At 37.7% G+C, this 12,361-nt stretch overlaps 1 long non-coding RNA gene across 1 annotated transcript; it reads left to right on the top strand.

Annotated features, from left to right (window-relative positions):
- Window positions 1-1,194: 1,194 nt before the first annotated feature.
- Window positions 1,195-2,458, top strand: LOC107764330 (uncharacterized). The gene is made up of 2 exons (XR_001643228.2): window positions 1,195-1,662; window positions 2,091-2,458. It is a non-coding gene; the product is annotated as an uncharacterized LOC107764330 (long non-coding RNA).
- Window positions 2,459-12,361: the final 9,903 nt, after the last annotated feature.

The raw sequence follows: 12,361 nt of genomic DNA, 5'->3' as shown, positions 1-12,361 counted from the left end.
TGTTCATCACATTGCAATTGGTTTGATCTTTCATTTTATCTTTAACTAAACTACTTGCTTTTCTTAGATCATTCGTATTGAATTAAATCACATATCTTTTAAATTGCGTACAAATTTAATTGTTACTCATTTTTTAAGATAAAAAATGTTATTTATGCTTAGTTGGATGTTGACAAACGAATTGATTACTCAAATGGGAAATGAACAAGCTGTTCCTTATGCCAGAATTATGCAGAATCTAGGGAGCATCTATTTGTTCAGTGTGATTATACTAGAAGAGTTCGCGACAAAGTGGCACAGTGGTTGCAAATACAAAGTGGTGCAAGCCCTACATGGGAGCAACACCTTCGTTGGGTGATTGAAAATTCTAAAGGTAAATCCTAGAAGACACAACTATTCAAGATTATTTACTCAGAGCTCACGTACAATATATGGATTGAAAGAAACAGGAGGATCTTTGAAAAAAGGAGCAGAAGTTGGGAAACATTGCCAAAGAAATTGCCTCTGTAGCTTGTCTCACCCGGATTAATAGCGTGTTTGACCAACCTTTTTTCTGGATCAAAAGTATTTTTTTTTGGTCAAAAGCGCTTTGTTCTTCTAAGTTAAGGTGTTTGGCCAAACTTTTTGAAGAAAAAAAATATTTTTAAGTAGAAGCAGAAGCAGTTTTTGTGAAGCAGAAAAAAGTAGCTTCTCGCAAGAAGCATTTTGGAAAGCACTTTGAGAAAAATACACTTAGAAACACCTTTTAACAGCTTGGTCAAATACTAATTGCTGCTCAAAAATGCTTTTCAAATTGAATAGCCAAACACAAAGTGTTTCTTGACAAAAAGCATTTTTGTAAAAAACACTTCTCAAAATAAATAAATTTTTCCAGTTTGGCCAAACAGGCTATCAGAAATGTACTTCATAGCTATAGTTTTTAGTGTAGTCTTATAGCTCAGGTAGTTAATTACAGTTAGCAAATGTAATTCATAGCTATAGTTTTTAGTGTAGTCTTATAGCTCAGGTAGTTAATTACAGTTAGCAAGCTGTGTATAGCTATTGCTCTTTGCATAATTTCACTTGGTGATTAATACAAAAGTTTAATTACCAAAAAAAAAGATTATATGTATTTCACCAAATATTATTATTATTATAATTTATAAGGATTAAAATCAGAAATTCTCAATAATGAAGGGATTAAAAGCTCTAAAATAAAGAATAGAACATGGTGGACTGCCGAAAAAGAGCCCGACACAAAAATGGAAAAAGAGAACGCGTTTGTCACTTTGTCTTTTTTCCAGTAATACCTCTAACGCGGTGATAGACTGTTTATTTGATGGACACTCGATATTACTAGCTCGCGGGGCCGTCTTTACTAACCCTAGAAAATCGATTTGTCTATCTCCAAAATCCAAATCGCTCCGATGCCTTTGATGTTCAGATCTTCCGATGCTCCTGTCGCAGATGACTTTCGCCCTTCTCTACAACGACCCTTCATATTCCCTCCTTTCTCAAATCTAAATTTTTACACATAGAAATCAAATATTTTGGTGGGTGTTTAGTGTGATAAGGGCGAGTCATCTGTGACAGGATGAAGGAAAATCTAGTTATCAGAGGCTTATTGGGGCGTTTTCATCCAAAATCTCCAACTCTAGTAGAGTATTCTTCAAAGCACCACTGGTAAACATTTCTATTTATTTGTAGTTATTTTGTTGCGTATTATTTGCTTCCGATCTTATGTTATGTTAACAAAAGTTACTATTTTGTTTGTGTGTTGAGATTTGCTTGTAAAGACTAAGCTTTTCATTTGTTTGGATATGTGCCAGCAGTTTTGGACCTTCTTATGTATGTTTGTCTTTGAGTGTAATGTGTATTTGTATGTATACGTACACATATACATACACAGGCAGAGCTTTGAGTGCTTACTCTGCAGTTTAAGGTGGATGGGGTTACAGATATTAATATACCTCGATGGATTGCTGCTTTAATTGCCTCATATTTCCATAATAATATGATTTGTTATACTTACATTTGGGTATCCTGGTAGTTGTCTTGAAATTGTATCCTAGAATACATTTTTTATTATGACTAATGCACAAAGTTATCAGGAGTGTCTCAAGCAGGACTTGAGAGAAAGATAATAGTTACACAATCAGAATATCTATCTCCAAAGGAAAAGAGGAGAGTTATGAAAAATCAGAATATCTCCTTTCCCTTTTTCAGGAGCCAATGCATCCTTTGCAGCTGCTTCCAGCAACATGTCTCATTTTGGTTGAGTATGAAGTTAATTATCCATCATTTGATTCATGTTTAGCTGTGGCTAATAGTGGAAATTTCAGAAAATGGCGAGTTGCAATTCTCGTCTGTACTTTTGATTTTTTTCATCATGTATTTACATACAGGGCATGTTAGCAACTCTCTGAAGTCCAGGTTGTTTTATTCCTCTGTGGTGTGTGATATTACTCTCGCTTTCTTATTATCTTGTTGTTGTTACTGCTTGGTGCTATTGTTTTTTCTTGTCTTTCGTGAGCCGAAGGTTTATCAAAAATAACCTCTCTACCTAAGTTGCTCAGAGCCTCAGACACGGGTGCAGGTCTAGAGGTCGGATCCTTCGAGATGTAAATTCTAAGATTCGGGGATATGGAACCTAGTACGGATACGAGTGTAAGGATCCGGCTAAAATTAATTCAAAAAAATAAAAATATAAAAAATATCTATTAAGTTATGAGAAATTTTATGCAATACTTAAGTATAGCTTGTAAAGTGTGGATTTCTTTTTTAGTTTCATGTTGTAGATAAGTAAAGGATTGATTCCTAGGTAAGGTATGCTATTTTCTTCAAATTTAGTCTAGTTTTCGTTCTGATTTTGGGAATCAAATTGTATCTCATCTCAAATTTTTTTGTCTGTCATGGTCAAAGTACCCAAAATTATTTGACCAGATCCGGTACGGATCCCATCCCCACACCCATACTAGTGTCGTGTCGACACGCGTACAACACATAAATTGCCGTGTTGGAGTAACTTAGTCTCTACCTTCAAGGTGGGGTATGGTATGCGTACACAATAACCCTCTCCAGACCCTACTTGTGAAATTACACTGAGTTTGATGTATTTATTTATGATAGCAAGTAAAGCCTTTAGTCATAATGTTCTAGGAATATTTTCTTTTGAATGTTGAAGACTGACTGAACATTAGGTATTGATGGGTCAGCTAGCTTAGTGGATCAAAGTTTGTTCCTGTGAGCTTGCTATTTTTGTAGTGCTTAAAAGAATATCTCTACATCTGTGCTTGTATTGTGTAAGATGATGTTTACTCGTCTCGCCAAATCCCTTACTGTCAGAAATTTGATTTGCACGAGTTCGGTTCCGCTGCTCAATTCGTTGTTCTTGTAAAAGTACACAATTGACTGATATCATTATACTTTACAATGGGTCTCTATATCAACTATCAAGTGTACAAATTTGAGTTCTGAAATGAAGTTCAGGAGTCAAACTGCTTGTGTAAATGCGCTATAACAAGCGATGAATTGAGCATACGTCATTAGTGATGTGAATGTCTGCTTAAAACTCTCCAAGAAATAGCACCACTAGCAAAAAAGATGAAAAATAAATTTCTTAAAATAAAAGGAAATTAATGACACCAGTAGCAAGTGTGAAGATGTAAATCAGTCATGGATTTATGATCATTTCTGCATCCGTAATTAAAAAAGGCACCACTAGCAAGTGTGAAGATGTAAATCAGTCATGGATTTATGATACGAAGATGTTCATGTAACCGGTTATGGATTTATGATAATCTCTGTATCCGTAAAAAAAAAGAAGGCACCACTAGCAAGTGTGAAGTTGTAACCGGAACTGCTAGCAGTTTTGGGCCTTCTTATGTATGTGTGAGTCTCTGAGTGCGTGTTTGTGTGTGTGCGCGTGTTTGTGTATATAGAGAGATAAACATACATATACAGATATACACGCGCGTGCACACAACATTTTGAGTGCGTACTCTGCAATTCAAGGCGGATGAGTGTACAAATATCAATATACCTGGACAATTTTTTCATGTGATCAGGAGATCATGGGTTCGAGCCGTGAAAACAGTCTCTTGTATAAATTGAAGGTAAGGCTGCATAAAATAGACCCTTGTGGTCCGGCCCTTCCCCGAGCCCCGCGCATAGCGGAAGCTTAGTGTATCAGGCTACCCTTATTAAAGCTGAAACTCATTGATCATTGATGTGCGGACTTGGTCCAAATCGGATAATATCATAGGGAGAAATTCAAAAATAGCCAGATTTACAAGTGGTCATTCAAAAATAGCCACAATTTCAAAAGTAATCGAAATTTAGCCACTTTTCATGTAAAGATAAATCTGAACGAAAACACTGTTCAAAATCCGAAAAATATTCCAGCATAATATACTGGAGCCAGCAAAGTATACCGGTCCAGCATAATATGCTGGAAGTTCATACACAGGTGCACCGAACTCCAGTATATTATGCTGGACCGGTTTCTGTTGCAGCAAAATATTGACTATTTTTCAATGACTTGACAAACACCAGCTATTTTTAAATGACCAGTCCGAAAACTGGCTAGCCCGTGCTATTTAGCAATGATAATTGAGATGAGACTAATGCTATTTGTCCTAACCAAAAATTCACAAAAGTGTATGAGTGGTTTTGGGGGGAGGGTTTCATAGATGACGTGAGCTACTTTAGTTGGTTATTCCTAAATGATGGGATACTCCATCTTTCCATGTTTACGAGGCCCCTAACCTGTCTGGGAAGATTAGACAAAGAGTTGAAGATATGAATTCCATCAAGACTATGGCTTAAAGCTGCCAACTTATCTGCAGGTTGTGCCTGCTTTTTTGCCTCATCATTCCATAATGTGATTTGGTATAGGAACATTTGGATAGTTTGATGGTTGTTTTGAAACAAGTTTGGGTCGGCTATATGAATCTTCACTGACCACTTACTCCATTAAAACTGATCTCACGCGAATAATTATGTAAAAATTATTTTTTGATCCGATCTTTTATTATGACTAATGAACAAAGTTGTTAGGTGTCTTTCAAGCAAGACTTGAATTTGAATCCTACTGGATTTGATTGATGATTAGGATAGATCTTTGATACTATTTGTCATTGACCAATTACTTATATCTGAAGGGGTGAATGGAGAAGGAAATCAGTTCAGACAATTCTATTGGGAAGGGAAATGATATATGATTGATGAAAAGGCTTCTTAATTAGTATTTAATTAGGTTTGTTGAAGTGTTGTGGACACTCGGGCACTCTTGTGCTTGCCATTAATAACTTAATGAAGGGACACAAGTTTTTGCAGCATTGTATGAAACTCCAGGGGTTTATTAACTATCGAGCATTTTGTGGTAAGACAAAGATAAGAGCTAGTAAAAAATTCCGAAGGAGTTATAAGATCAGAATATCTTGCTTTGCCAGCAACCTATCTTATTCTGGTTGAGTATGAAGTTAACTATCCATCATTTGATTCATGTTTAGCTGTGGATGATGGTGGAAATTTCAGAAAATTGTGAGCGGGAGCTTAACGATTATCTCCTATACCTTTGGCATTTACATCCAGGACATGCTAGCTAGCAACTCTTTGAAGTCCAGGTTTCTTCTTCCTTTGTGGTGTGTGATATATCATATCCTATTTGCTTATCATGCCAGTAAAGCCTTGAGTCTTAATGTTCTCTCGGAGTACGTTCTTGGGAACCTTGAGTCATATCCTATTTGTTTATGTTCGCTAGGGGAGTAGGGGTACGTTCTTAGTTAGGCCGTGGGTCAGTTACCTTAAATATATAGTCAAAATTTGTGTCTCCATGTTTGCTGGTTTAGTCAGAAGCGGATCTATGATTTGATGTATGAGTTCTAACTTTTAATATAGGATCGTGACCTAAAAATAATATACAATAACAAGCATACTAAAGAACATGTACCGATATTTAATATATATTTAAAAAGTAACGCACCAATAAACATTATCATTTCAATTGCACTCGACCAATTACTTTATTTAAAACAATAACAAAAGAGGACAATAATCGATCAAACATAAAAGTTGATAATCGGAAATTTTCTAAAGTCACTAATTTTATGAGGATATTGGTCTCATTAATAAAGTAAGAAACTAAAAACATAAAAAGTAGGACAACACACCTTGTCGGCTTGTCAGAAACTCAACATTTGAAATTTTAGGAAGCACAAAAGTATAAATTGACAAAAATAAAGGTCAAGATAGGGGACAACCCTAAAATCAAAGATTAAAAATCAATTTTTTTTGTATAAATTGTTAATACAAATATGAAATATAAGAGAGAAACAATAAAAGAAAGAACAGAAGGAACAAGGGAGTAGAGTTGGACGGACAATTTCTTTGGAATTTTGATTTGGGTGAGGAAAAGATTTAAAGGAGCAATTTGATTTGGCAGAACCCTAGCGTGACGTCTTTTTTATTTTATCTAGAGGAACAATTTTTTTTGTTCAATTTGATTGATGTTTTCTTACAAAAAAAAAGGTACCAAGTCCTAATGGGCTTCTTTGTTACTAAGCCTTGTTTGTGTAAAGATCCCTTTACTTTTCCTTTTGAGCAATTTACAAAATACAACTTCTTAAAGACTTATTTAAATAAACTACAACTACTTTCAGAATATTACATATATAAAATTTATTTAAAATTTAAAATTAAATTATATACAATTTTTCTTATTCCTAATTTCTCTCTCACCTAAAATATCCCTAATATATTTCTTTCAATATTCTCTCTCACCTAAAACAGGTAAATCCACATCACTTTTCCTTTAATTTATCCATTAAAGGATACTTCTTCACACAGTTAGTATATATCATACATATTGTATAGGGTAAACTACGCTATGCTACGTGGCCGCCCAAAAGAGGGACACGTGGAATCTAAGACGGGGATGGCGAAAATCGAAGGCAACGGTCCCGTCTGTGACCGGAAAGAATAACACTCATAAGGATGCAATAGATACTCTTCGCCCGGTAGCATTCAATAGAGAATATTCCACAACATTAAGTACGTTGTCTGTTACAAGAAATTTAGCATTTATGCTCACCGTTACATCTTCATCAATGGCCCTCATAATTGACATTAAAGAAGGGCACGATCCTAGGACCTCCTTTCCTATACGTAGCTATAAATAGTGAGCTCTGTTATCATTGTAAGGACACGAATTTTTTGGAAAATTAATACTACAATCTATTCAAAGCTCTAATCAATTTTACCTTCTTATTTTCTATTCTTGTTTTTATTACTATTGCGCCCAGAGGCTTCACTTCTAGAGTCTTTATTTCAGTCATTTCATCTTCCTATGAAGGCTAAGTCTTATATATTTTCAATTATCTTGTTATTTCAGGATCAGATTAATTCATTTGTCTAGAAATCACGTATAAATTTAACTGCACTATTTTACGGGTAAATAGTTTGGCGCCCACAGTGGGGCCTAGACAGCCGTGCAATTAAGTTGATCCTTGCCTTTTTTACTAACGTTTTTTGATTATTTGAAATCATAAGAAATGGTAAATAACGGTGTTAACAACACACACAATCCCGAGGTTCGACGAGGTCAACCTCATTTCGAGGATTCAATCAGTGACACCCACAATAAGGGAAATGATGCCACGCCAGTGCATGGCATGCAATATCCTTGACATGTTCGGGAGACAACTCCTGATGATGCTGAGGAGAAACATGTCGTTGACGCGGTAAGGGTCCTACAATAAAAATATGAGATCATTCTAGGCCACCTCACGTGACATGATAGGGTTATGATGGAGTGGAAGCAGGCGTTGTCGGGGGCTTCGAATAATGCAAATAGACGAATCAAACAACGCAAAGGGTCGACAACAATACCTCGAGGGGAGAAGTTGGCTCTGATGGGGCTGAGGGGAGCAAATCCGGCCCCAATAACGAAAACGATCCCTTCAAGAATGAACTCTTACAATTTATGAGAGAAGTGAACGCCCGCTGGACCAAATCCCGGGTGCACCGCCGGTGCTGAAAGGTTCGGACTCAAAGAAGTATACTCAATTGCCATACAAGCCAAGTGCGGCACCAGAATTAATTCCGAAGCGGTTTAAAATACCTGATGTGCCAAAGTATAACATAACTTCAGACCCTGAGGAGCATATTACCATCTATACAACGGCGGTGAAAGGGAAATGATTTAGCTCACGAAATTGAATCTTTTTTGTTGAAGAAATTTGGAGAGACTCTCACGAGGGGAGCCTTGACGTGGTATTCACTGTTATCCAAGCATTTCATAAACTCCTTTGAGATACTCGCAAACTCTTTCATCAACGCTCATGCCGGGGCCAGAAAAGTACAGGCCTGAAAGGCCGACATATTCAGGATTGCGCAAGGAGAGTTCGAGTTGCTACGAGAGTTCGTTACCCGATTCCAGAAGGAGAGAATGTTGCTCCCGGCTGTCCGTGATGAATGGGCGGCTGAGGCATTCACCAAGGGACTAAATCCGGAAGTTCAGACATTTCCCAGAAATTGAAGGAAAGCCTACTTGAGTTTCAAGCAACGACTTGGGCGAATGTCCACAACCGATATGAATCAAAGATAAAGATCGAAGATGATCAGCTTGGCTTTTCATCATCGACAAAAGGACGGGAAAAGAACAGAGAAAAATCAAAAGACGATTTTGACACGGACGAACGGTCTTCGAGCGGCCGATTTTTGCCCTACGAATGGACCGAAGGCCACGACTGAGGCTTCCGGTCAGCGGACAGGTTCGCCATCGACAAAAGGACTGATCGCGAGCGGAATAATAGATCATTGTAGGATAAAGAAGCGTCATGGCCGCAAGATCTTTCCTACCCTAAGCTGTCAGAATACAATTTCAACGTCAGTGTAGTGGAGTTGGTATTAGCCATGAGAAACATCAAAGACGCACGGTTCCCGAAATCAATGAGATTTGATCCCAGCTAGAGGGATCCCAACTTGTGGTGTGAATACCACGGGACAAATGGCCACCAGACAGGGGACTACCGACACTTTCGGGAAGAAGTGGCAACAGTGTTGAAGAATGGTCATCTCAGAGAATTCTTGAGTGACCGAGCTAAGAACAATTATGGTCGTAACCGGGACAACGCAGAACCCTCGAAAGCAGGAGAAGATCCCCCGCGCCAAACGATCAACATGATCTTCAGGGGGAACAAGATCAATAGAGTCACCTTTTCAGCAACAAAAAAGATAAAAGTATAAATAACCCATAGCAAAAGGCTCCGGGAAGTCGCCAAAGACGATATCACTTTCACGGAGGAGAACACAGACGAATTGCTGCTGCTGCTGCATAACGACAAATTGGTAATTTCTTTAAATGTGCTAGATTTTAAGATTAAACATGTTCTAGTGGATCTAGGAAGTTCGGCCAATACCATACAATGGAGAGTATTAGATTAAGCTAAACTCACCGGAAGAATCATTCTGGCCATAAAACTCCTCGCCGGATTCAACCTCACGAGCGTGACAACCCGATGAGATAATTTGTTACCCACAAACACCGAATGAGTAATGAAAACAACTCTTTTTGAAGTAGTAGATGGTGATATGGGATATAACATTATTCTGGGAAGGCCGTGGTTGCACGAAATGAAAGTTGTATCATCAACATATCATCAATTGCTGAAGTTTCCAATACCTGAAGGAGTTAAACATATAAGGGGTGACTAACCGGCGGCAAGGGAGATGAATGCAATTTCGATCTCCAGTAGAAAAGGAAAGGAACATGCGGCATATCAATTACAGGAACCGACGCCCGCTTACGAACTAGATGAAGTTAGCCCGGGGGCACAAATGTCAGGATTTTCTCAGGTGCCAAGATATTTCCAAGTTCCAGAAGAGACGGATGCAACAAAATCCACAACGGAAGCGCTTGAGCAAGTTGCGTTGTTCGAAGAATTCTTAAAAAGGAAATTCCACTTGGGGACAGGACTGTATCCCGAGCTCAGGTCTAGCTTTATTAAATTTCTTAAATCTAATGCCGGTTGTTTTGCATGGTCGCATGCAGATATGACAGGTATCCCGGCGGAGGTAGCCCTACATAAGTTAAGTTTGGATCCCAACGTACCTCCGGTAAGATAAAAGAAATGCCCTATTGCCAAAGCCAGGAATAAATTCATCAAGGAAGAGGTAACTCGTTTACTTAATATCGGTTTGATCTGAGAGGTAAAGTATCCAGACTGGTTAGCTAATGTAGTAGTAGTTCCTAAGAAGAACAATAAATTTCGCATGTGTGTATATTATAAAGATTTAAATAAGGCGTGCCCGAAAGACTCATTCCCATTGCCAAACATCAATCAAATGATTGATGCTACGGCCGAGCACGAGTTAATAAGTTTCCTCAATGCTTATTCCGGGTACAATCAAATTAAGATGAACCCGGAGGATCAGGAAAAGACTTTGTTAATAACAAATTTTGGTACATATTGCTATAATGTGATGCCTTTCGGGTTGAAAAATGTGGGAGCCACTTATCAACGGCTCGTGAATAAGATGTTTGAAAAATAAATAGGAAAAACTATGGAAGTTTATATAGACGATATGCTCGTTAAGTCTTTAAATACAGGTGATCACCTTAAACATCTGCAAGAAACTTTGACATCCTAAGGAAGCATAATATGAAACTTAACCCCGAGAAATGCGCGATCGGGGTCAGCTCTGGTAAGTTTCTAGAATTTCTGGTATCACAAAGGGAAATTGAGGTAAAGCCCAATAATATCAAGGCCATAGAATACATGCCGAACCAACTGTCAAGCATGAAGGAAGTCCAAAGGCTCACGGGGAGATTGGCAGCTTTGAGCTGGTTCATTTCCCGGTCATTAGAACAATGTCACCGTTTCTTCACACTACTCAAAAAGAAAAATAATTTCGAATGGTCCCCTGTTACACCCTATATTTTCGTATGTAAAAATGCGTCGTAAGCAAACTAATGTAGGACAAAAAAATGAGATAATATTTAAAAGTATATAAAGTAAGTTAATCATGTTACCTCTGAGGTTACAAATATTGAAGATCATGAACAACAAGTACAAAGAGGGTTGGACAGTTCAGAAGCTAAAGCAATTAAATAAAACAATGTTTCATCGAAAGTCGACAAGTTGGGAATGTTATAACATGTACCTTTGGGGTGAGACTAGGGTGATTAACATGATAAAGAGATTATGTTATGATTTATATTAGTCGTATTACATCCGTGTGTTATGTTTTTAAGTCAAGCGAGTTGTGGAACAAAAGTCGATGAAAGTCATCACAAGTTACATTCATAAGTTTTACTGAAACTTTGGGTCAAATGTAACTGCAATTTTCTCCCAATATACTTAGAGTTATGGTGTGTTCTACCCATCAAATTAAAGATCTATGAGTCTATTTTCCAACGCATTAAACCATTTGTCAATACGACATCGGAGTAGAGAGATATGTGCATTTTTGCGATACTGCGCAAGCTGCTAGGTGACAAGTAGGTGTGTCACCTACTTGCTTAAATGAAAGCCCAAAAATGGGCCATTTCGGGTCGTCCAAAGAGGCCTTTTAAGGGCCTATTTTCTTCATATATTAGACTTAAAATAGAGCATAATAACCAGACATAAGCTCTGCAAAGAATCCTCCCAAAACTTTCCCACAAACCCTAATTGATTTTCTCTCCCTTTCAAGTTCCAATTGGAGGTAAAACTTAGAGTTTGAAGAACCAAGATAGGAGCTGAGTTATCCAACAAATAAGGTGAGTTTACTGCTCTCTTTCATCCATTTTTTCTTCTGTAAATTCATGGTAAGTCGTTCTATACTTGTAAGAACTCACGGGATGGTGATCGGAAGCCGTGAGTTCGAGTTATTCACTTGTAGCGGACTGTTTTGTGGACTGTTTTGTGTTGCTGTTGGGCTGCGTGTTTTATTACTATTTTGTGGAGTTTTGGAGGAGGAAGGGGGTTTATAAACACCATATAAATGTAGGGTGGTTGGCTGGTCGTTCGTCATAACATTTTCGGGTCGTTTGACACTACTACGGTGGCCGTTTTGTGTACGAAGAGATTGGGGTGTGTTGGGCTGTTTTGTAGTATTTGATGGTGTATATAGGGCTGGAAAATGATGTATATATGTTGTTATTGTTCTGTCCTTGTATTGTTGGTGTTATCTTGAAGTTGGAGGAAGGGCATATTATAGGGGAGATGCTGCCCGTTTTAATACAAAATAGGTTTGTCGTTCGTTGTGCGATAGTTGTACCTTTCGTAACTTAACGATAGTATTATTATCATTCTTGTAGATTAAGGTGCGAAGAGGTGAGTTCAACTTGGTGATTGAAAATATTGTGATAAGGTATGTTAAGGCTAAGCCTTCCTTC

This window comes from Nicotiana tabacum, chromosome 23, assembly GCF_000715075.1.
Source record: "Nicotiana tabacum cultivar K326 chromosome 23, ASM71507v2, whole genome shotgun sequence".
Lineage (NCBI taxonomy): Eukaryota > Viridiplantae > Streptophyta > Magnoliopsida > Solanales > Solanaceae > Nicotiana > Nicotiana tabacum.
Note: the sequence above shows the minus strand (reverse complement) of the source record. Positions and strands in the feature narration are given on the sequence as shown.